Source organism: Ochotona princeps, chromosome 2 (assembly GCF_030435755.1).
Source record: "Ochotona princeps isolate mOchPri1 chromosome 2, mOchPri1.hap1, whole genome shotgun sequence".
Taxonomy (NCBI): Eukaryota; Metazoa; Chordata; class Mammalia; order Lagomorpha; family Ochotonidae; genus Ochotona; species Ochotona princeps.
This window is the reverse complement of record NC_080833.1, coordinates 104,148,551-104,172,915: the sequence shown is the minus strand read 5'-3', so window position 1 is coordinate 104,172,915 and position 24,365 is coordinate 104,148,551. Positions and strand designations below refer to the sequence as shown.

Below are 24,365 nucleotides of genomic sequence, written 5' to 3'. Positions count from 1 at the left end.
TCTACTTCCGGAGCAAAGATGGGATCCCCGTGAAAGTGCTAACTGTGTCTCGGCAATAGAATGGACATGTGAGAGTTTAGGAAGAACTATACCCAGTGGGGGTGTGGGTGTGGGTGTGGGTGTGGGGAGGGCAGCTGTGGGGCGGGGGGTTATGGAAATCACAGGGGCTATGGAACTATATCGTAAGCTGATAACAAGGAATAAGAAAAGGAAAAGAGTTCAAAGGCAAAGGACCGCAGCAACAAGAGGACTCCGCAGCTTGTACCCTACCAAGCAGCCTCAGCTGCTGCAAGCTGTAGCGGTTCTGCTTGCTTTCTTGGAGATTGGAGAGTTGCAAGAAGACAGGTGTTTCCCAGTTAGAACAGATAGACAGAGAACACCAAGGAAAGCGTAGAACCAGACAGGAAACGGTCAGCGTATGGACACACACATACCTTACTAGGTAGGATACAACGATTAGCTACTCCTCACTAAGGTATGTATTGAAGATTTCTCTGCACACCCCTCCTAAAACTGTTCTGCACTTCATCTGTTGATATATGCCTTGTTAGAGTTATCAGCCAGTTCCGACTATCCTAAAAGCTGCCAGATTCAGCAAAATGATGCTTCAACGCTGTAAACTGCTAAATACTAAAATGAAAATAGACACGAGGCAGCTGAATAGTACCCTATCATAGCCATTTTAAGGTGTATAGAAGCCGGTTGTATATGAACTAAAATTGAAATGTCGATGAAGTAGTCAGAGGATGTGGTTAAGAACTTGCATTTTCTAACATATTGGTTACTCAATGCCATGTCAAAGAATTCCACAATGTTGTAACTTGTTGTTGATGTTGCGTTGTGGCTTTTGATTGGTCGGGATGCTATTGTGCCAGCTCTGCCTTCAGACCAGAGATGGTCTCCGCAAGAAACCATCGAACTAATCTGGACGACAAGATGCTGGACTCTAGGCTTGGTATATGCTTGCAATGAAAGGCTCTTGACTGAGTTTGAAGTGTCATACTGCACCAAATTGGAGGAATCCCCACCATGGGGGGAGGGTACGGGAAGGGGTGTGGGCAATGCCAGAGCCGATGAAACTGCGTCACATAACGCAATGCAATTACTCTTCAAAAAAAACAAATCCAAGAAAAGCAGCAGCAGCAGCAGCAGCCAGGTGTGTGTTTGTGCATTGGAGACTTGCTTGCAGGAAAGGAAAAGAAAGGAAGGGTTTCAGTGTGGGGTGCAGGAGTGGTTTTGTCGGTTGTGAGAGACTGTAGCCAAGTGTCCTGTGGCTCCCTGTGGCTGGGGTGGTTGGGAGTGGCAGTGACGGGGCGGTGTGGAATGGAGTGGAGTGGAGTGGAGTGGGGGTGTGAGCGTGGCATGTAGGGCTTTGTGTGTGTCTGTGCGTGCGCGCTGGGCTGCAAGTCCGTGGCCCTGTGGAGGCCAGCGAGACGTGGGATGCAGGGCAGGTGAGCAGGGCAAGTAGCAGTCCTCGGGGCAGAGGACTGAAGCAAGAATGAGTGGTGGAGTGTGCAGTGGGTGATGCAGTAGCACAGTGGGTGTGGGAAGCACTGCCACAGGTCTGCCCTTGGGACACAACGATGTCAGGGGAGAGCGCGAACGCAGTCCCCCACTACCACAAATTATGCAGTCGAGTTTCCCACATTTGGGGAAATCGCAGGGGTCAGCACCTCCCAAGTGCAATGGAAGAGCCTCACCCTGGGAAAACCACCTGCTTGATCATGGTATCTCCCCTGCCAGGTAAGTATGAGCCGCCGCCGCAACGCCACTACACAGACACACACCACCGACACTTCACACACACGCTCACTGGCGCACGCGCGCTCCAGCCCCTCTGCGCCCTCACACGCACAAAAGCGCGCCCATTCATTCGCAACACACCGTCTCACACTTGCTCACACACTACGGGAACTCGGCTCGTTTTCCTGCAGCAGCCGCTGGCCCAGCAGCCCCCGCGCTTCCACATCTGCATACTTATACACGCCCTCTCCGGGACCTCTCTGGCCCAGACCCGCCCCGCCCCGCCCCGCCCCCACATCCCACCCCACCCCCGCCCACCCCCGCTCAGCCAGAGTGGAGGGACGTGCCTGTCTGTCCCATGGCCCCACTTGGTCCCCGCCTAGCCCCTATCCAGCCCGTCCGCCTCCCTCGGGCTTTGCCCCGGGCCCCAGCCCTCGTCCCTCCCAGCTGTCCTGGGCCTTGGCCCATCTCATGCCGCGACCCTGGTGGGGGGAATTGGGGAACTCTTTGAGGGCGCTGCATCTCCTGCTGGTGAGCAGGCAGGGCTGGTGTCAGGGCTGGGTGTTGGTTGGGCTGGGCAGGGCTGTGTCGCTCACCAGCAGGTGTGTGGGTTGAGCCGAGGCAGAGGGGCAGCGGGACGGGGACAGGCGGCTGGCTCCGCGCCAAACCCAGGCACAACCACAAGCACAGGAGTCAGGCTGACTTGTGGACCATGACAGGCCAGGTTATCACATCGACAGGGTTGCATGAGAGCCAGGGATGGAGGCAGGCAGAGCAGGGCTAGGCTGCGGCACCCCCCGCTGGCAAGAGTTGGGACTGCGGGTGGGCCTGGCCAGGTCAGGCTGCAGCATCCAAAGGCAAGGGCTAAGACAAGACGGGGGATAGGCCACGCCACAGTGGGCCAAGTAGGGGCACCCACTGCTGCACATGAGAGCCAGGTCTGGGGGTAGACGAGGCAGAGCTGAGCGGTAGTACCCGATCCGAGAGAGCCGGAATAGGTGTGGGCTGGTCTTCAAGGTTGCGGTGCCCAACAGCGAAGGTCAGGACTGGAGGTGGGCCAAGTCAGGCCGAGCCCAATGCCGAGGTGAGACGGGGCACCAGGCTGGGAGTGATCGAGCATAGGAGGAGTTGTGGCAGGGGTGGGAGGAAGGCTGCTGAGCCACTGCTCCCACTCACTCCACTGAGGAGCGTAAGAGCTGGGATTGGGGGGTGGGATTGGGATTGGGGCTGGTGAAGGCCTGGCAGGGCTGCAACGACCACAGCACGAAGTGCTGGAAAGCGCAAGACCTGGTGCTTGGCCTAGTGGGGAAACTTGGCTGCAGCTTCCACTGGCGCAAGGACGCAGGTCAGGGTGGATGAGGAAGCGCCATCGGCAGCCAGAGTGGTCGACCCAAGTAGACCCGCGGCTGACTTGGCCCTACCAACTCCTGGATTGCTGTGTGACAGAAGAGTGCGGCTTCGGGGATTCAAGGGTCAGGATGTGTTCAAACAGACGGAGAAACATCAGCCCGTGTGAAGCAGAGATGGGCACATTCCCAGGAAATAGGAGAGGACAGAAAGGCAGCACGCAGCGGGGCACCTGGAGACTGACAGACACAGGAAAGCAGAGGAGACAACGGTGTTGGTGTGGCACTGACCGATACCCCAGTGGCCTTCAGCAGGCGGCAGTCTGAATTGCACCGGCAGCCAGAGCTCCAGCAGCAGCAAGGTGGCAAGGGACATTCACCGGCAGCTCAGGAGGCGAACCCAGGCAAAGAACTGCCCGTGCTGCTGGTCTGTTGGACTTGACCAGGAGCAGAGGCAGAGCGGCAGGTCCCAGATGGCGGTGTGGGAGCAGGGTAGATTTCACAGCCCCGTCTGCCCCCTAGAGCCGACTTGGGCACCATTTTCTGCAGGAGGACAAAGGCTATATGGGACAGTACTGCACATGCACTGAGCTGAGAACGAACTCATTTCCGGCTCAGGGACCTGCAGCAACGTGACAACCCTCAGCTGTCACCCGAGATAGGTCCGAGTTAGCCCTCAGACCTGGCGGCCGGCAGATCAAGAGCTCTGCTAGAGGCACGTCAGATGCCATTTTGTACGGTGTGGAAAAACGAAGACTGCAGGGACAGCAGTGAGCTGCGCATACGCTGGGCTGGGAGCAAACTCACCGAGCTCAGTGCATCGCACTGGTCCCGCAGGGAAAATAATATCGCCTTTGGCATCTTACGACTCAAAAGGTGGAGAGTGGTGAGCCAGGAGCCAGGAGCCAGGAGCCAGGAGCTGGGGCTGCCATGGTGGAAGCCTAACATAACAACTGCCGACCTGGAACTCGCTGGAGGGGGTGGCACAAGCGACTGCAAACCAAGAGCCGTTTGCCAACCACAATAAGTAAACGCACACTGTAGACCTGTGGGTGACACAGCTTAGAAACCTGCCCCAAGGAGAAGAATCTGATGACCAGCAGCGCAATGACCAAGAGCAAAAGAGGAGACAAAGGCACGACGGATGGTACTCCAGAGTCCCTGGAAAAGAGCAGAGGCCTCGGCCAACCTCAGAGGTAACTGGGGAATACGTGGAGAAATGGAGGATACAGAATCCAAAACACTTGGTACACAGCTGCCTATCAACGACGAGAAGCACGTCAAGCAGAAGGTCAGGAAATTGAAGGAACGTGTCACGCAGGGGATGATCCAAATGAGAGCTGAAATATCAGAACTGCAGAATACAGCACAGTCAATTAAAACTATAGTGGAGAGTCTCGAACACAGCACAAGGCTGTCGGCCCAGGATGACGTAGCCAGCAAAGCTTTGCTTTGTCTTTGAAAATGAAATAAAACTCTCCCGCGGTCAAGAAAAGCTGAAAGCATATGCCTCTTCCAAACCTGCCCTACACAGGATACTTTAGCTGTTCTCTTGGCAGAGAAGAGGAATAGCACCCACCAAAACCAAAGGCAAATGGGAAGAACATCCCAGGAGACTAAAGGCTAAATCAGTGAACAACCCATTGCTGAAAGGACACGAACCAATTACCACCTGAATGGAAATGACTTACGTTCACCAAACATCATAGATTAGCAGACTGGATGGAAACACAAAACAAAACGAAACCAAACCCATCTCTTTATCGCCTGCAGAAGACATAGCTCACCAACAAAGATAAGCGGAAACTGCATCTTCTCACGGGTTTTCGTTTTCTTTTCTTTCACTTCATCTCTTCAGAACGCTTTGTTTCTGGTTAAACTCTCCACTGACTCCTAGATCATACGGTAGCATCATTTTCTTCAAGAAAGCTCTTGATTTTCATTTCTTCAGGGACACATTGGTCATTCAGTGGCATGCTCTTTCACTTCGCGGTCGTTTTTCATTTCTGTCCTTCCTGTCGTTGGTATTGTATGGCGGCCTTTCATTTAAGGGGATGTGCTGTGGTGACTGTCATGGAGACTGTCACATCCAGATGTGAGAACACGATGCAGTCTGTATGAGCGTCTCTACTTCCGGAGCAAAGATGGGATCCCCGTGAAAGTGCTAACTGTGTCTCGGCAATAGAATGGACATGTGAGAGTTTAGGAAGAACTATACCCAGTGGGGGTGTGGGTGTGGGTGTGGGTGTGGGGAGGGCAGCTGTGGGGCGGGGGGTTATGGAAATCACAGGGGCTATGGAACTATATCGTAAGCTGATAACAAGGAATAAGAAAAGGAAAAGAGTTCAAAGGCAAAGGACCGCAGCAACAAGAGGACTCCGCAGCTTGTACCCTACCAAGCAGCCTCAGCTGCTGCAAGCTGTAGCGGTTCTGCTTGCTTTCTTGGAGATTGGAGAGTTGCAAGAAGACAGGTGTTTCCCAGTTAGAACAGATAGACAGAGAACACCAAGGAAAGCGTAGAACCAGACAGGAAACGGTCAGCGTATGGACACACACATACCTTACTAGGTAGGATACAACGATTAGCTACTCCTCACTAAGGTATGTATTGAAGATTTCTCTGCACACCCCTCCTAAAACTGTTCTGCACTTCATCTGTTGATATATGCCTTGTTAGAGTTATCAGCCAGTTCCGACTATCCTAAAAGCTGCCAGATTCAGCAAAATGATGCTTCAACGCTGTAAACTGCTAAATACTAAAATGAAAATAGACACGAGGCAGCTGAATAGTACCCTATCATAGCCATTTTAAGGTGTATAGAAGCCGGTTGTATATGAACTAAAATTGAAATGTCGATGAAGTAGTCAGAGGATGTGGTTAAGAACTTGCATTTTCTAACATATTGGTTACTCAATGCCATGTCAAAGAATTCCACAATGTTGTAACTTGTTGTTGATGTTGCGTTGTGGCTTTTGATTGGTCGGGATGCTATTGTGCCAGCTCTGCCTTCAGACCAGAGATGGTCTCCGCAAGAAACCATCGAACTAATCTGGACGACAAGATGCTGGACTCTAGGCTTGGTATATGCTTGCAATGAAAGGCTCTTGACTGAGTTTGAAGTGTCATACTGCACCAAATTGGAGGAATCCCCACCATGGGGGGAGGGTACGGGAAGGGGTGTGGGCAATGCCAGAGCCGATGAAACTGCGTCACATAACGCAATGCAATTACTCTTCAAAAAAAACAAATCCAAGAAAAGCAGCAGCAGCAGCAGCAGCCAGGTGTGTGTTTGTGCATTGGAGACTTGCTTGCAGGAAAGGAAAAGAAAGGAAGGGTTTCAGTGTGGGGTGCAGGAGTGGTTTTGTCGGTTGTGAGAGACTGTAGCCAAGTGTCCTGTGGCTCCCTGTGGCTGGGGTGGTTGGGAGTGGCAGTGACGGGGCGGTGTGGAATGGAGTGGAGTGGAGTGGAGTGGGGTGTGAGCGTGGCATGTAGGGCTTTGTGTGTGTCTGTGCGTGCGCGCTGGGCTGCAAGTCCGTGGCCCTGTGGAGGCCAGCGAGACGTGGGATGCAGGGCAGGTGAGCAGGGCAAGTAGCAGTCCTCGGGGCAGAGGACTGAAGCAAGAATGAGTGGTGGAGTGTGCAGTGGGTGATGCAGTAGCACAGTGGGTGTGGGAAGCACTGCCACAGGTCTGCCCTTGGGACACAACGATGTCAGGGGAGAGCGCGAACGCAGTCCCCCACTACCACAAATTATGCAGTCGAGTTTCCCACATTTGGGGAAATCGCAGGGGTCAGCACCTCCCAAGTGCAATGGAAGAGCCTCACCCTGGGAAAACCACCTGCTTGATCATGGTATCTCCCCTGCCAGGTAAGTATGAGCCGCCGCCGCAACGCCACTACACAGACACACACCACCGACACTTCACACACACGCTCACTGGCGCACGCGCGCTCCAGCCCCTCTGCGCCCTCACACGCACAAAAGCGCGCCCATTCATTCGCAACACACCGTCTCACACTTGCTCACACACTACGGGAACTCGGCTCGTTTTCCTGCAGCAGCCGCTGGCCCAGCAGCCCCCGCGCTTCCACATCTGCATACTTATACACGCCCTCTCCGGGACCTCTCTGGCCCAGACCCGCCCCGCCCCGCCCCGCCCCCACATCCCACCCCACCCCCGCCCACCCCCGCTCAGCCAGAGTGGAGGGACGTGCCTGTCTGTCCCATGGCCCCACTTGGTCCCCGCCTAGCCCCTATCCAGCCCGTCCGCCTCCCTCGGGCTTTGCCCCGGGCCCCAGCCCTCGTCCCTCCCAGCTGTCCTGGGCCTTGGCCCATCTCATGCCGCGACCCTGGTGGGGGGAATTGGGGAACTCTTTGAGGGCGCTGCATCTCCTGCTGGTGAGCAGGCAGGGCTGGTGTCAGGGCTGGGTGTTGGTTGGGCTGGGCAGGGCTGTGTCGCTCACCAGCAGGTGTGTGGGTTGAGCCGAGGCAGAGGGGCAGCGGGACGGGGACAGGCGGCTGGCTCCGCGCCAAACCCAGGCACAACCACAAGCACAGGAGTCAGGCTGACTTGTGGACCATGACAGGCCAGGTTATCACATCGACAGGGTTGCATGAGAGCCAGGGATGGAGGCAGGCAGAGCAGGGCTAGGCTGCGGCACCCCCCGCTGGCAAGAGTTGGGACTGCGGGTGGGCCTGGCCAGGTCAGGCTGCAGCATCCAAAGGCAAGGGCTAAGACAAGACGGGGGATAGGCCACGCCACAGTGGGCCAAGTAGGGGCACCCACTGCTGCACATGAGAGCCAGGTCTGGGGGTAGACGAGGCAGAGCTGAGCGGTAGTACCCGATCCGAGAGAGCCGGAATAGGTGTGGGCTGGTCTTCAAGGTTGCGGTGCCCAACAGCGAAGGTCAGGACTGGAGGTGGGCCAAGTCAGGCCGAGCCCAATGCCGAGGTGAGACGGGGCACCAGGCTGGGAGTGATCGAGCATAGGAGGAGTTGTGGCAGGGGTGGGAGGAAGGCTGCTGAGCCACTGCTCCCACTCACTCCACTGAGGAGCGTAAGAGCTGGGATTGGGGGGTGGGATTGGGATTGGGGCTGGTGAAGGCCTGGCAGGGCTGCAACGACCACAGCACGAAGTGCTGGAAAGCGCAAGACCTGGTGCTTGGCCTAGTGGGGAAACTTGGCTGCAGCTTCCACTGGCGCAAGGACGCAGGTCAGGGTGGATGAGGAAGCGCCATCGGCAGCCAGAGTGGTCGACCCAAGTAGACCCGCGGCTGACTTGGCCCTACCAACTCCTGGATTGCTGTGTGACAGAAGAGTGCGGCTTCGGGGATTCAAGGGTCAGGATGTGTTCAAACAGACGGAGAAACATCAGCCCGTGTGAAGCAGAGATGGGCACATTCCCAGGAAATAGGAGAGGACAGAAAGGCAGCACGCAGCGGGGCACCTGGAGACTGACAGACACAGGAAAGCAGAGGAGACAACGGTGTTGGTGTGGCACTGACCGATACCCCAGTGGCCTTCAGCAGGCGGCAGTCTGAATTGCACCGGCAGCCAGAGCTCCAGCAGCAGCAAGGTGGCAAGGGACATTCACCGGCAGCTCAGGAGGCGAACCCAGGCAAAGAACTGCCCGTGCTGCTGGTCTGTTGGACTTGACCAGGAGCAGAGGCAGAGCGGCAGGTCCCAGATGGCGGTGTGGGAGCAGGGTAGATTTCACAGCCCCGTCTGCCCCCTAGAGCCGACTTGGGCACCATTTTCTGCAGGAGGACAAAGGCTATATGGGACAGTACTGCACATGCACTGAGCTGAGAACGAACTCATTTCCGGCTCAGGGACCTGCAGCAACGTGACAACCCTCAGCTGTCACCCGAGATAGGTCCGAGTTAGCCCTCAGACCTGGCGGCCGGCAGATCAAGAGCTCTGCTAGAGGCACGTCAGATGCCATTTTGTACGGTGTGGAAAAACGAAGACTGCAGGGACAGCAGTGAGCTGCGCATACGCTGGGCTGGGAGCAAACTCACCGAGCTCAGTGCATCGCACTGGTCCCGCAGGGAAAATAATATCGCCTTTGGCATCTTACGACTCAAAAGGTGGAGAGTGGTGAGCCAGGAGCCAGGAGCCAGGAGCCAGGAGCTGGGGCTGCCATGGTGGAAGCCTAACATAACAACTGCCGACCTGGAACTCGCTGGAGGGGGTGGCACAAGCGACTGCAAACCAAGAGCCGTTTGCCAACCACAATAAGTAAACGCACACTGTAGACCTGTGGGTGACACAGCTTAGAAACCTGCCCCAAGGAGAAGAATCTGATGACCAGCAGCGCAATGACCAAGAGCAAAAGAGGAGACAAAGGCACGACGGATGGTACTCCAGAGTCCCTGGAAAAGAGCAGAGGCCTCGGCCAACCTCAGAGGTAACTGGGGAATACGTGGAGAAATGGAGGATACAGAATCCAAAACACTTGGTACACAGCTGCCTATCAACGACGAGAAGCACGTCAAGCAGAAGGTCAGGAAATTGAAGGAACGTGTCACGCAGGGGATGATCCAAATGAGAGCTGAAATATCAGAACTGCAGAATACAGCACAGTCAATTAAAACTATAGTGGAGAGTCTCGAACACAGCACAAGGCTGTCGGCCCAGGATGACGTAGCCAGCAAAGCTTTGCTTTGTCTTTGAAAATGAAATAAAACTCTCCCGCGGTCAAGAAAAGCTGAAAGCATATGCCTCTTCCAAACCTGCCCTACACAGGATACTTTAGCTGTTCTCTTGGCAGAGAAGAGGAATAGCACCCACCAAAACCAAAGGCAAATGGGAAGAACATCCCAGGAGACTAAAGGCTAAATCAGTGAACAACCCATTGCTGAAAGGACACGAACCAATTACCACCTGAATGGAAATGACTTACGTTCACCAAACATCATAGATTAGCAGACTGGATGGAAACACAAAACAAAACGAAACCAAACCCATCTCTTTATCGCCTGCAGAAGACATAGCTCACCAACAAAGATAAGCGGAAACTGCATCTTCTCACGGGTTTTCGTTTTCTTTTCTTTCACTTCATCTCTTCAGAACGCTTTGTTTCTGGTTAAACTCTCCACTGACTCCTAGATCATACGGTAGCATCATTTTCTTCAAGAAAGCTCTTGATTTTCATTTCTTCAGGGACACATTGGTCATTCAGTGGCATGCTCTTTCACTTCGCGGTCGTTTTTCATTTCTGTCCTTCCTGTCGTTGGTATTGTATGGCGGCCTTTCATTTAAGGGGATGTGCTGTGGTGACTGTCATGGAGACTGTCACATCCAGATGTGAGAACACGATGCAGTCTGTATGAGCGTCTCTACTTCCGGAGCAAAGATGGGATCCCCGTGAAAGTGCTAACTGTGTCTCGGCAATAGAATGGACATGTGAGAGTTTAGGAAGAACTATACCCAGTGGGGGTGTGGGTGTGGGTGTGGGTGTGGGGAGGGCAGCTGTGGGGCGGGGGGTTATGGAAATCACAGGGGCTATGGAACTATATCGTAAGCTGATAACAAGGAATAAGAAAAGGAAAAGAGTTCAAAGGCAAAGGACCGCAGCAACAAGAGGACTCCGCAGCTTGTACCCTACCAAGCAGCCTCAGCTGCTGCAAGCTGTAGCGGTTCTGCTTGCTTTCTTGGAGATTGGAGAGTTGCAAGAAGACAGGTGTTTCCCAGTTAGAACAGATAGACAGAGAACACCAAGGAAAGCGTAGAACCAGACAGGAAACGGTCAGCGTATGGACACACACATACCTTACTAGGTAGGATACAACGATTAGCTACTCCTCACTAAGGTATGTATTGAAGATTTCTCTGCACACCCCTCCTAAAACTGTTCTGCACTTCATCTGTTGATATATGCCTTGTTAGAGTTATCAGCCAGTTCCGACTATCCTAAAAGCTGCCAGATTCAGCAAAATGATGCTTCAACGCTGTAAACTGCTAAATACTAAAATGAAAATAGACACGAGGCAGCTGAATAGTACCCTATCATAGCCATTTTAAGGTGTATAGAAGCCGGTTGTATATGAACTAAAATTGAAATGTCGATGAAGTAGTCAGAGGATGTGGTTAAGAACTTGCATTTTCTAACATATTGGTTACTCAATGCCATGTCAAAGAATTCCACAATGTTGTAACTTGTTGTTGATGTTGCGTTGTGGCTTTTGATTGGTCGGGATGCTATTGTGCCAGCTCTGCCTTCAGACCAGAGATGGTCTCCGCAAGAAACCATCGAACTAATCTGGACGACAAGATGCTGGACTCTAGGCTTGGTATATGCTTGCAATGAAAGGCTCTTGACTGAGTTTGAAGTGTCATACTGCACCAAATTGGAGGAATCCCCACCATGGGGGGAGGGTACGGGAAGGGGTGTGGGCAATGCCAGAGCCGATGAAACTGCGTCACATAACGCAATGCAATTACTCTTCAAAAAAAACAAATCCAAGAAAAGCAGCAGCAGCAGCAGCAGCCAGGTGTGTGTTTGTGCATTGGAGACTTGCTTGCAGGAAAGGAAAAGAAAGGAAGGGTTTCAGTGTGGGGTGCAGGAGTGGTTTTGTCGGTTGTGAGAGACTGTAGCCAAGTGTCCTGTGGCTCCCTGTGGCTGGGGTGGTTGGGAGTGGCAGTGACGGGGCGGTGTGGAATGGAGTGGAGTGGAGTGGAGTGGGGTGTGAGCGTGGCATGTAGGGCTTTGTGTGTGTCTGTGCGTGCGCGCTGGGCTGCAAGTCCGTGGCCCTGTGGAGGCCAGCGAGACGTGGGATGCAGGGCAGGTGAGCAGGGCAAGTAGCAGTCCTCGGGGCAGAGGACTGAAGCAAGAATGAGTGGTGGAGTGTGCAGTGGGTGATGCAGTAGCACAGTGGGTGTGGGAAGCACTGCCACAGGTCTGCCCTTGGGACACAACGATGTCAGGGGAGAGCGCGAACGCAGTCCCCCACTACCACAAATTATGCAGTCGAGTTTCCCACATTTGGGGAAATCGCAGGGGTCAGCACCTCCCAAGTGCAATGGAAGAGCCTCACCCTGGGAAAACCACCTGCTTGATCATGGTATCTCCCCTGCCAGGTAAGTATGAGCCGCCGCCGCAACGCCACTACACAGACACACACCACCGACACTTCACACACACGCTCACTGGCGCACGCGCGCTCCAGCCCCTCTGCGCCCTCACACGCACAAAAGCGCGCCCATTCATTCGCAACACACCGTCTCACACTTGCTCACACACTACGGGAACTCGGCTCGTTTTCCTGCAGCAGCCGCTGGCCCAGCAGCCCCCGCGCTTCCACATCTGCATACTTATACACGCCCTCTCCGGGACCTCTCTGGCCCAGACCCGCCCCGCCCCGCCCCGCCCCCACATCCCACCCCACCCCCGCCCACCCCCGCTCAGCCAGAGTGGAGGGACGTGCCTGTCTGTCCCATGGCCCCACTTGGTCCCCGCCTAGCCCCTATCCAGCCCGTCCGCCTCCCTCGGGCTTTGCCCCGGGCCCCAGCCCTCGTCCCTCCCAGCTGTCCTGGGCCTTGGCCCATCTCATGCCGCGACCCTGGTGGGGGGAATTGGGGAACTCTTTGAGGGCGCTGCATCTCCTGCTGGTGAGCAGGCAGGGCTGGTGTCAGGGCTGGGTGTTGGTTGGGCTGGGCAGGGCTGTGTCGCTCACCAGCAGGTGTGTGGGTTGAGCCGAGGCAGAGGGGCAGCGGGACGGGGACAGGCGGCTGGCTCCGCGCCAAACCCAGGCACAACCACAAGCACAGGAGTCAGGCTGACTTGTGGACCATGACAGGCCAGGTTATCACATCGACAGGGTTGCATGAGAGCCAGGGATGGAGGCAGGCAGAGCAGGGCTAGGCTGCGGCACCCCCCGCTGGCAAGAGTTGGGACTGCGGGTGGGCCTGGCCAGGTCAGGCTGCAGCATCCAAAGGCAAGGGCTAAGACAAGACGGGGGATAGGCCACGCCACAGTGGGCCAAGTAGGGGCACCCACTGCTGCACATGAGAGCCAGGTCTGGGGGTAGACGAGGCAGAGCTGAGCGGTAGTACCCGATCCGAGAGAGCCGGAATAGGTGTGGGCTGGTCTTCAAGGTTGCGGTGCCCAACAGCGAAGGTCAGGACTGGAGGTGGGCCAAGTCAGGCCGAGCCCAATGCCGAGGTGAGACGGGGCACCAGGCTGGGAGTGATCGAGCATAGGAGGAGTTGTGGCAGGGGTGGGAGGAAGGCTGCTGAGCCACTGCTCCCACTCACTCCACTGAGGAGCGTAAGAGCTGGGATTGGGGGGTGGGATTGGGATTGGGGCTGGTGAAGGCCTGGCAGGGCTGCAACGACCACAGCACGAAGTGCTGGAAAGCGCAAGACCTGGTGCTTGGCCTAGTGGGGAAACTTGGCTGCAGCTTCCACTGGCGCAAGGACGCAGGTCAGGGTGGATGAGGAAGCGCCATCGGCAGCCAGAGTGGTCGACCCAAGTAGACCCGCGGCTGACTTGGCCCTACCAACTCCTGGATTGCTGTGTGACAGAAGAGTGCGGCTTCGGGGATTCAAGGGTCAGGATGTGTTCAAACAGACGGAGAAACATCAGCCCGTGTGAAGCAGAGATGGGCACATTCCCAGGAAATAGGAGAGGACAGAAAGGCAGCACGCAGCGGGGCACCTGGAGACTGACAGACACAGGAAAGCAGAGGAGACAACGGTGTTGGTGTGGCACTGACCGATACCCCAGTGGCCTTCAGCAGGCGGCAGTCTGAATTGCACCGGCAGCCAGAGCTCCAGCAGCAGCAAGGTGGCAAGGGACATTCACCGGCAGCTCAGGAGGCGAACCCAGGCAAAGAACTGCCCGTGCTGCTGGTCTGTTGGACTTGACCAGGAGCAGAGGCAGAGCGGCAGGTCCCAGATGGCGGTGTGGGAGCAGGGTAGATTTCACAGCCCCGTCTGCCCCCTAGAGCCGACTTGGGCACCATTTTCTGCAGGAGGACAAAGGCTATATGGGACAGTACTGCACATGCACTGAGCTGAGAACGAACTCATTTCCGGCTCAGGGACCTGCAGCAACGTGACAACCCTCAGCTGTCACCCGAGATAGGTCCGAGTTAGCCCTCAGACCTGGCGGCCGGCAGATCAAGAGCTCTGCTAGAGGCACGTCAGATGCCATTTTGTACGGTGTGGAAAAACGAAGACTGCAGGGACAGCAGTGAGCTGCGCATACGCTGGGCTGGGAGCAAACTCACCGAGCTCAGTGCATCGCACTGGTCCCGCAGGGAAAATAATATCGCCTTTGGCATCTTACGACTCAAAAGGTGGAGAGTGGTGAGCCAGGAGCCAGGAGCCAGGAGCCAGGAGCTGGGGCTGCCATGGTGGAAGCCTAACATAACAACTGCCGACCTGGAACTCGCTGGAGGGGGTGGCACAAGCGACTGCAAACCAAGAGCCGTTTGCCAACCACAATAAGTAAACGCACACTGTAGACCTGTGGGTGACACAGCTTAGAAACCTGCCCCAAGGAGAAGAATCTGATGACCAGCAGCGCAATGACCAAGAGCAAAAGAGGAGACAAAGGCACGACGGATGGTACTCCAGAGTCCCTGGAAAAGAGCAGAGGCCTCGGCCAACCTCAGAGGTAACTGGGGAATACGTGGAGAAATGGAGGATACAGAATCCAAAACACTTGGTACACAGCTGCCTATCAACGACGAGAAGCACGTCAAGCAGAAGGTCAGGAAATTGAAGGAACGTGTCACGCAGGGGATGATCCAAATGAGAGCTGAAATATCAGAACTGCAGAATACAGCACAGTCAATTAAAACTATAGTGGAGAGTCTCGAACACAGCACAAGGCTGTCGGCCCAGGATGACGTAGCCAGCAAAGCTTTGCTTTGTCTTTGAAAATGAAATAAAACTCTCCCGCGGTCAAGAAAAGCTGAAAGCATATGCCTCTTCCAAACCTGCCCTACACAGGATACTTTAGCTGTTCTCTTGGCAGAGAAGAGGAATAGCACCCACCAAAACCAAAGGCAAATGGGAAGAACATCCCAGGAGACTAAAGGCTAAATCAGTGAACAACCCATTGCTGAAAGGACACGAACCAATTACCACCTGAATGGAAATGACTTACGTTCACCAAACATCATAGATTAGCAGACTGGATGGAAACACAAAACAAAACGAAACCAAACCCATCTCTTTATCGCCTGCAGAAGACATAGCTCACCAACAAAGATAAGCGGAAACTGCATCTTCTCACGGGTTTTCGTTTTCTTTTCTTTCACTTCATCTCTTCAGAACGCTTTGTTTCTGGTTAAACTCTCCACTGACTCCTAGATCATACGGTAGCATCATTTTCTTCAAGAAAGCTCTTGATTTTCATTTCTTCAGGGACACATTGGTCATTCAGTGGCATGCTCTTTCACTTCGCGGTCGTTTTTCATTTCTGTCCTTCCTGTCGTTGGTATTGTATGGCGGCCTTTCATTTAAGGGGATGTGCTGTGGTGACTGTCATGGAGACTGTCACATCCAGATGTGAGAACACGATGCAGTCTGTATGAGCGTCTCTACTTCCGGAGCAAAGATGGGATCCCCGTGAAAGTGCTAACTGTGTCTCGGCAATAGAATGGACATGTGAGAGTTTAGGAAGAACTATACCCAGTGGGGGTGTGGGTGTGGGTGTGGGTGTGGGGAGGGCAGCTGTGGGGCGGGGGGTTATGGAAATCACAGGGGCTATGGAACTATATCGTAAGCTGATAACAAGGAATAAGAAAAGGAAAAGAGTTCAAAGGCAAAGGACCGCAGCAACAAGAGGACTCCGCAGCTTGTACCCTACCAAGCAGCCTCAGCTGCTGCAAGCTGTAGCGGTTCTGCTTGCTTTCTTGGAGATTGGAGAGTTGCAAGAAGACAGGTGTTTCCCAGTTAGAACAGATAGACAGAGAACACCAAGGAAAGCGTAGAACCAGACAGGAAACGGTCAGCGTATGGACACACACATACCTTACTAGGTAGGATACAACGATTAGCTACTCCTCACTAAGGTATGTATTGAAGATTTCTCTGCACACCCCTCCTAAAACTGTTCTGCACTTCATCTGTTGATATATGCCTTGTTAGAGTTATCAGCCAGTTCCGACTATCCTAAAAGCTGCCAGATTCAGCAAAATGATGCTTCAACGCTGTAAACTGCTAAATACTAAAATGAAAATAGACATGAGGCAGCTGAATAGTACCCTATCATAGCCATTTTAAGGTGTATAGAAGCCGGTTGTATATGAACTAAAATTGAAATGTCGATGAAGTAGTCAGAGGATGTGGTTAAGAACTTGCATTTTCTAACATATTGGTTACTCAATGCCATGTCAAAGAATTCCACAATGTTGTAACTTGTTGTTGATGTTGCGTTGTGGCTTTTGATTGGTCGGGATGCTATTGTGCCAGCTCTGCCTTCAGACCAGAGATGGTCTCCGCAAGAAACCATCGAACTAATCTGGACGACAAGATGCTGGACTCTAGGCTTGGTATATGCTTGCAATGAAAGGCTCTTGACTGAGTTTGAAGTGTCATACTGCACCAAATTGGAGGAATCCCCACCATGGGGGGAGGGTACGGGAAGGGGTGTGGGCAATGCCAGAGCCGATGAAACTGCGTCACATAACGCAATGCAATTACTCTTCAAAAAAAACAAATCCAAGAAAAGCAGCAGCAGCAGCAGCAGCCAGGTGTGTGTTTGTGCATTGGAGACTTGCTTGCAGGAAAGGAAAAGAAAGGAAGGGTTTCAGTGTGGGGTGCAGGAGTGGTTTTGTCGGTTGTGAGAGACTGTAGCCAAGTGTCCTGTGGCTCCCTGTGGCTGGGGTGGTTGGGAGTGGCAGTGACGGGGCGGTGTGGAATGGAGTGGAGTGGAGTGGAGTGGGGTGTGAGCGTGGCATGTAGGGGTTTGTGTGTGTCTGTGCGTGCGCGCTGGGCTGCAAGTCCGTGGCCCTGTGGAGGCCAGCGAGACGTGGGATGCAGGGCAGGTGAGCAGGGCAAGTAGCAGTCCTCGGGGCAGAGGACTGAAGCAAGAATGAGTGGTGGAGTGTGCAGTGGGTGATGCAGTAGCACAGTGGGTGTGGGAAGCACTGCCACAGGTCTGCCCTTGGGACACAACGATGTCAGGGGAGAGCGCGAACGCAGTCCCCCACTACCACAAATTATGCAGTCGAGTTTCCCACATTTGGGGAAATCGCAGGGGTCAGCACCTCCCAAGTGCAATGGAAGAGCCTCACCCTGGGAAAACCACCTGCTTGATCATGGTATCTCCCCTGCCAGGTAAGTATGAGCCGCCGCCGCAACGCCACTACACAGACACACACCACCGACACTTCACACACACGCTCACTGGCGCACGCGCGCTCCAGCCCCTCTGCGCCCTCACACGCACAAAAGCGCGCCCATTCATTCGCAACACACCGTCTCACACTTGCTCACACACTACGGGAACTCGGCTCGTTTTCCTGCAGCAGCCGCTGGCCCAGCAGCCCCCGCGCTTCCACATCTGCATACTTATACACGCCCTCTCCGGGACCTCTCTGGCCCAGACCCGCCCCGCCCCGCCCCGCCCCCACATCCCACCCCACCCCCGCCCACCCCCGCTCAGCCAGAGTGGAGGGACGTGCCTGTCTGTCCCATGGCCCCACTTGGTCCCCGCCTAGCCCCTATCCAGCCCGTCCGCCTCCCTCGGGCTTTGCCCCGGGCCCCAGCCCTCGTCCCTCCCAGCTGTCCTGGGCCTTGGCCCATCTCATGCCGCGACCCTGGTGGGGGGAATTGGGGAACTCTTTGAGGGCGCTGCATCTCCTGCTGGTGAGCAGGCAGGGCTGGTGTCAGGGCTGGGTGTTGGTTGGGCTGGGCAGGGCTGTGTCGCTCACCAGCAGGTGTGTGGGTTGAGCCGAGGCAGAGGGGCAGCGGGACGGGGACAGGCGGCTGGCTCCGCGCCAAACCCAGGCACAACCACAAGCACAGGAGTCAGGCTGACTTGTGGACCATGACAGGCCAGGTTATCACATCGACAGGGTTGCATGAGAGCCAGGGATGGAGGCAGGCAGAGCAGGGCTAGGCTGCGGCACCCCCCGCTGGCAAGAGTTGGGACTGCGGGTGGGCCTGGCCAGGTCAGGCTGCAGCATCCAAAGGCAAGGGCTAAGACAAGACGGGGGATAGGCCACGCCACAGTGGGCCAAGTAGGGGCACCCACTGCTGCACATGAGAGCCAGGTCTGGGGGTAGACGAGGCAGAGCTGAGCGGTAGTACCCGATCCGAGAGAGCCGGAATAGGTGTGGGCTGGTCTTCAAGGTTGCGGTGCCCAACAGCGAAGGTCAGGACTGGAGGTGGGCCAAGTCAGGCCGAGCCCAATGCCGAGGTGAGACGGGGCACCAGGCTGGGAGTGATCGAGCATAGGAGGAGTTGTGGCAGGGGTGGGAGGAAGGCTGCTGAGCCACTGCTCCCACTCACTCCACTGAGGAGCGTAAGAGCTGGGATTGGGGGGTGGGATTGGGATTGGGGCTGGTGAAGGCCTGGCAGGGCTGCAACGACCACAGCACGAAGTGCTGGAAAGCGCAAGACCTGGTGCTTGGCCTAGTGGGGAAACTTGGCTGCAGCTTCCACTGGCGCAAGGACGCAGGTCAGGGTGGATGAGGAAGCGCCATCGGCAGCCAGAGTGGTCGACCCAAGTAGACCCGCGGCTGACTTGGCCCTACCAACTCCTGGATTGCTGTGTGACAGAAGAGTGCGGCTTCGGGGATTCAAGGGTCAGGATGTGTTCAAACAGACGGAGAAACATCAGCCCGTGTGAAGCAGAGATGGGCACATTCCCAGGAAATAGGAGAGGACAGAAAGGCAGCACGCAGCGGGGCACCTGGAGACTGACAGACACAGGAAAGCAGAGGAGACAACGGTGTTGGTGTGGCACTGACCGATACCCCAGTGGCCTTCAGCAGGCGGCAGTCTGAATTGCACCGGCAGCCAGAGCTCCAGCAGCAGCAAGGTGGCAAGGGACATTCACCGGCAGCTCAGGAGGCGAACCCAGGCAAAGAACTGCCCGTGCTGCTGGTCTGTTGGACTTGACCAGGAGCAGAGGCAGAGCGGCAGGTCCCAGATGGCGGTGTGGGAGCAGGGTAGATTTCACAGCCCCGTCTGCCCCCTAGAGCCGACTTGGGCACCATTTTCTGCAGGAGGACAAAGGCTATATGGGACAGTACTGCACATGCACTGAGCTGAGAACGAACTCATTTCCGGCTCAGGGACCTGCAGCAACGTGACAACCCTCAGCTGTCACCCGAGATAGGTCCGAGTTAGCCCTCAGACCTGGCGGCCGGCAGATCAAGAGCTCTGCTAGAGGCACGTCAGATGCCATTTTGTACGGTGTGGAAAAACGAAGACTGCAGGGACAGCAGTGAGCTGCGCATACGCTGGGCTGGGAGCAAACTCACCGAGCTCAGTGCATCGCACTGGTCCCGCAGGGAAAATAATATCGCCTTTGGCATCTTACGACTCAAAAGGTGGAGAGTGGTGAGCCAGGAGCCAGGAGCCAGGAGCCAGGAGCTGGGGCTGCCATGGTGGAAGCCTAACATAACAACTGCCGACCTGGAACTCGCTGGAGGGGGTGGCACAAGCGACTGCAAACCAAGAGCCGTTTGCCAACCACAATAAGTAAACGCACACTGTAGACCTGTGGGTGACACAGCTTAGAAACCTGCCCCAAGGAGAAGAATCTGATGACCAGCAGCGCAATGACCAAGAGCAAAAGAGGAGACAAAGGCACGACGGATGGTACTCCAGAGTCCCTGGAAAAGAGCAGAGGCCTCGGCCAACCTCAGAGGTAACTGGGGAATACGTGGAGAAATGGAGGATACAGAATCCAAAACACTTGGTACACAGCTGCCTATCAACGACGAGAAGCACGTCAAGCAGAAGGTCAGGAAATTGAAGGAACGTGTCACGCAGGGGATGATCCAAATGAGAGCTGAAATATCAGAACTGCAGAATACAGCACAGTCAATTAAAACTATAGTGGAGAGTCTCGAACACAGCACAAGGCTGTCGGCCCAGGATGACGTAGCCAGCAAAGCTTTGCTTTGTCTTTGAAAATGAAATAAAACTCTCCCGCGGTCAAGAAAAGCTGAAAGCATATGCCTCTTCCAAACCTGCCCTACACAGGATACTTTAGCTGTTCTCTTGGCAGAGAAGAGGAATAGCACCCACCAAAACCAAAGGCAAATGGGAAGAACATCCCAGGAGACTAAAGGCTAAATCAGTGAACAACCCATTGCTGAAAGGACACGAACCAATTACCACCTGAATGGAAATGACTTACGTTCACCAAACATCATAGATTAGCAGACTGGATGGAAACACAAAACAAAACGAAACCAAACCCATCTCTTTATCGCCTGCAGAAGACATAGCTCACCAACAAAGATAAGCGGAAACTGCATCTTCTCACGGGTTTTCGTTTTCTTTTCTTTCACTTCATCTCTTCAGAACGCTTTGTTTCTGGTTAAACTCTCCACTGACTCCTAGATCATACGGTAGCATCATTTTCTTCAAGAAAGCTCTTGATTTTCATTTCTTCAGGGACACATTGGTCATTCAGTGGCATGCTCTTTCACTTCGCGGTCGTTTTTCATTTCTGTCCTTCCTGTCGTTGGTATTGTATGGCGGCCTTTCATTTAAGGGGATGTGCTGTGGTGACTGTCATGGAGACTGTCACATCCAGATGTGAGAACACGATGCAGTCTGTATGAGCGTCTCTACTTCCGGAGCAAAGATGGGATCCCCGTGAAAGTGCTAACTGTGTCTCGGCAATAGAATGGACATGTGAGAGTTTAGGAAGAACTATACCCAGTGGGGGTGTGGGTGTGGGTGTGGGTGTGGGGAGGGCAGCTGTGGGGCGGGGGGTTATGGAAATCACAGGGGCTATGGAACTATATCGTAAGCTGATAACAAGGAATAAGAAAAGGAAAAGAGTTCAAAGGCAAAGGACCGCAGCAACAAGAGGACTCCGCAGCTTGTACCCTACCAAGCAGCCTCAGCTGCTGCAAGCTGTAGCGGTTCTGCTTGCTTTCTTGGAGATTGGAGAGTTGCAAGAAGACAGGTGTTTCCCAGTTAGAACAGATAGACAGAGAACACCAAGGAAAGCGTAGAACCAGACAGGAAACGGTCAGCGTATGGACACACACATACCTTACTAGGTAGGATACAACGATTAGCTACTCCTCACTAAGGTATGTATTGAAGATTTCTCTGCACACCCCTCCTAAAACTGTTCTGCACTTCATCTGTTGATATATGCCTTGTTAGAGTTATCAGCCAGTTCCGACTATCCTAAAAGCTGCCAGATTCAGCAAAATGATGCTTCAACGCTGTAAACTGCTAAATACTAAAATGAAAATAGACATGAGGCAGCTGAATAGTACCCTATCATAGCCATTTTAAGGTGTATAGAAGCTGGTTGTATATGAACTAAAATTGAAATGTCGATGAAGTAGTCAGAGGATGTGGTTAAGAACTTGCATTTTCTAACATATTGGTTACTCAATGCCATGTCAAAGAATTCCACAATGTTGTAACTTGTTGTTGATGTTGCGTTGTGGCTTTTGATTGGTCGGGATGCTATTGTGCCAGCTCTGCCTTCAGACCAGAGATGGTCTCCGCAAGAAACCATCGAACTAATCTGGACGACAAGATGCTGGACTCTAGGCTTGGTATATGCTTGCAATGAAAGGCTCTTGACTGAGTTTGAAGTGTCATACTGCACCAAATTGGAGGAATCCCCACCATGGGGGGAGGGTACGGGAAGGGGTGTGGGCAATGCCAGAGCCGATGAAACTGCGTCACATAACGCAATGCAATTACTCTTCAAAAAAAACAAATCCAAGAAAAGCAGCAGCAGCAGCAGCAGCCAGGTGTGTGTTTGTGCATTGGAGACTTGCTTGCAGGAAAGGAAAAGAAAGGAAGGGTTTCAGTGTGGGGTGCAGGAGTGGTTTTGTCGGTTGTGAGAGACTGTAGCCAAGTGTCCTGTGGCTCCCTGTGGCTGGGGTGGTTGGGAGTGGCAGTGACGGGGCGGTGTGGAATGGAGTGGAGTGGAGTGGAGTGGGGTGTGAGCGTGGCATGTAGGGCTTTGTGTGTGTCTGTGCGTGCGCGCTGGGCTGCAAGTCCGTGGCCCTGTGGAGGCCAGCGAGACGGACCTGTGGAGGCCAGCGAGACGTGGGATGCAGGGCAGGTGAGCAGGGCAAGTAGCAGTCCTCGGGGCAGAGGACTGAAGCAAGAATGAGTGGTGGAGTGTGCAGTGGGTGATGCAGTAGCACAGTGGGTGTGGGAAGCACTGCCACAGGTCTGCCCTTGGGACACAACGATGTCAGGGGAGAGCGCGAACGCAGTCCCCCACTACCACAAATTATGCAGTCGAGTTTCCCACATTTGGGGAAATCGCAGGGGTCAGCACCTCCCAAGTGCAATGGAAGAGCCTCACCCTGGGAAAACCACCTGCTTGATCATGGTATCTCCCCTGCCAGGTAAGTATGAGCCGCCGCCGCAACGCCACTACACAGACACACACCACCGACACTTCACACACACGCTCACTGGCGCACGCGCGCTCCAGCCCCTCTGCGCCCTCACACGCACAAAAGCGCGCCCATTCATTCGCAACACACCGTCTCACACTTGCTCACACACTACGGGAACTCGGCTCGTTTTCCTGCAGCAGCCGCTGGCCCAGCAGCCCCCGCGCTTCCACATCTGCATACTTATACACGCCCTCTCCGGGACCTCTCTGGCCCAGACCCGCCCCGCCCCGCCCCGCCCCCACATCCCACCCCACCCCCGCCCACCCCCGCTCAGCCAGAGTGGAGGGACGTGCCTGTCTGTCCCATGGCCCCACTTGGTCCCCGCCTAGCCCCTATCCAGCCCGTCCGCCTCCCTCGGGCTTTGCCCCGGGCCCCAGCCCTCGTCCCTCCCAGCTGTCCTGGGCCTTGGCCCATCTCATGCCGCGACCCTGGTGGGGGGAATTGGGGAACTCTTTGAGGGCGCTGCATCTCCTGCTGGTGAGCAGGCAGGGCTGGTGTCAGGGCTGGGTGTTGGTTGGGCTGGGCAGGGCTGTGTCGCTCACCAGCAGGTGTGTGGGTTGAGCCGAGGCAGAGGGGCAGCGGGACGGGGACAGGCGGCTGGCTCCGCGCCAAACCCAGGCACAACCACAAGCACAGGAGTCAGGCTGACTTGTGGACCATGACAGGCCAGGTTATCACATCGACAGGGTTGCATGAGAGCCAGGGATGGAGGCAGGCAGAGCAGGGCTAGGCTGCGGCACCCCCCGCTGGCAAGAGTTGGGACTGCGGGTGGGCCTGGCCAGGTCAGGCTGCAGCATCCAAAGGCAAGGGCTAAGACAAGACGGGGGATAGGCCACGCCACAGTGGGCCAAGTAGGGGCACCCACTGCTGCACATGAGAGCCAGGTCTGGGGGTAGACGAGGCAGAGCTGAGCGGTAGTACCCGATCCGAGAGAGCCGGAATAGGTGTGGGCTGGTCTTCAAGGTTGCGGTGCCCAACAGCGAAGGTCAGGACTGGAGGTGGGCCAAGTCAGGCCGAGCCCAATGCCGAGGTGAGACGGGGCACCAGGCTGGGAGTGATCGAGCATAGGAGGAGTTGTGGCAGGGGTGGGAGGAAGGCTGCTGAGCCACTGCTCCCACTCACTCCACTGAGGAGCGTAAGAGCTGGGATTGGGGGGTGGGATTGGGATTGGGGCTGGTGAAGGCCTGGCAGGGCTGCAACGACCACAGCACGAAGTGCTGGAAAGCGCAAGACCTGGTGCTTGGCCTAGTGGGGAAACTTGGCTGCAGCTTCCACTGGCGCAAGGACGCAGGTCAGGGTGGATGAGGAAGCGCCATCGGCAGCCAGAGTGGTCGACCCAAGTAGACCCGCGGCTGACTTGGCCCTACCAACTCCTGGATTGCTGTGTGACAGAAGAGTGCGGCTTCGGGGATTCAAGGGTCAGGATGTGTTCAAACAGACGGAGAAACATCAGCCCGTGTGAAGCAGAGATGGGCACATTCCCAGGAAATAGGAGAGGACAGAAAGGCAGCACGCAGCGGGGCACCTGGAGACTGACAGACACAGGAAAGCAGAGGAGACAACGGTGTTGGTGTGGCACTGACCGATACCCCAGTGGCCTTCAGCAGGCGGCAGTCTGAATTGCACCGGCAGCCAGAGCTCCAGCAGCAGCAAGGTGGCAAGGGACATTCACCGGCAGCTCAGGAGGCG

At 55.1% G+C, this 24,365-nt stretch overlaps 5 non-coding genes across 5 annotated transcripts; all 5 read right to left on the bottom strand.

Annotated features, from left to right (window-relative positions):
- Positions 1 to 1,587: 1,587 nt before the first annotated feature.
- LOC131479681 (U1 spliceosomal RNA) lies at positions 1,588 to 1,751 on the bottom strand. The gene has a single exon (XR_009245039.1). It is a non-coding gene; the product is annotated as a U1 spliceosomal RNA (small nuclear RNA).
- Positions 1,752 to 6,801: 5,050 nt separating this feature from the next.
- Positions 6,802 to 6,965, bottom strand: LOC131479680 (U1 spliceosomal RNA). The gene has a single exon (XR_009245038.1). It is a non-coding gene; the product is annotated as a U1 spliceosomal RNA (small nuclear RNA).
- A 5,050-nt stretch (positions 6,966 to 12,015) lies between these two features.
- On the bottom strand, positions 12,016 to 12,179 carry LOC131479679 (U1 spliceosomal RNA). Its single transcript, XR_009245037.1, has one exon. It is a non-coding gene; the product is annotated as a U1 spliceosomal RNA (small nuclear RNA).
- A 5,050-nt stretch (positions 12,180 to 17,229) lies between these two features.
- On the bottom strand, positions 17,230 to 17,393 carry LOC131479678 (U1 spliceosomal RNA). The gene has a single exon (XR_009245036.1). It is a non-coding gene; the product is annotated as a U1 spliceosomal RNA (small nuclear RNA).
- Positions 17,394 to 22,466: 5,073 nt separating this feature from the next.
- Positions 22,467 to 22,630, bottom strand: LOC131479677 (U1 spliceosomal RNA). The gene has a single exon (XR_009245035.1). It is a non-coding gene; the product is annotated as a U1 spliceosomal RNA (small nuclear RNA).
- Between the last annotated feature and the right edge of the window lie 1,735 nt (positions 22,631 to 24,365).